Source organism: Galeopterus variegatus, unplaced genomic scaffold, assembly GCF_000696425.1.
Source record: "Galeopterus variegatus unplaced genomic scaffold, G_variegatus-3.0.2 Scaffold15327, whole genome shotgun sequence".
In the NCBI taxonomy this organism is placed as follows: Eukaryota; Metazoa; Chordata; class Mammalia; order Dermoptera; family Cynocephalidae; genus Galeopterus; species Galeopterus variegatus.
Window position 1 is genome coordinate 3,276 of NW_007741438.1, and position 549 is coordinate 3,824.

Here is a 549-nt window from a genome sequence, read left to right on the forward strand (position 1 = left end):
AAGTAATAGAAGATCTAGGAAGTCGCTATATGGTGTTCAAATGGACTTGCAGACCAGCAATTCATTTCAAGTGTCGTCAGAAGCACTGTGATGCAAATCAGTCTCATGGGTGAAGATTCCTTGAGCCCTAGGAAGAATCCAATACAAGAAGCAGTAAGTGGGCACCACCAGGTAGAAGCCCAAATTCTGTCCATACATCACTGGCACTTGGGAGTGCTGCTTCCTCTTTGTAATAATCTCACAATGGCTCCCAAGTTTCTTAATTTTCTCTGTGAACAATTTCAGCAATGCTAAAGACAGCAATTCTCCAGGCCATAAAGCAAAACCATTTACAGAGAGGGCCGGCCTGGTGGCGCACTCCGCTAGTGCGCCGCTTGGGAAGCGCGGAGGCGCTCCCATCGAGGGTTCGGATCCCACATACAGACCGGTTCCCGCTCACTGGCTGAGCGAGGTGCAGGGGCAGCACCGGGGGTTGCGATCCCATTGCCAGTCCCGGTCCAGTACGGGGGTGACACTGAGGGTTGCGATCCGTTGCCGGACACGGAAAAA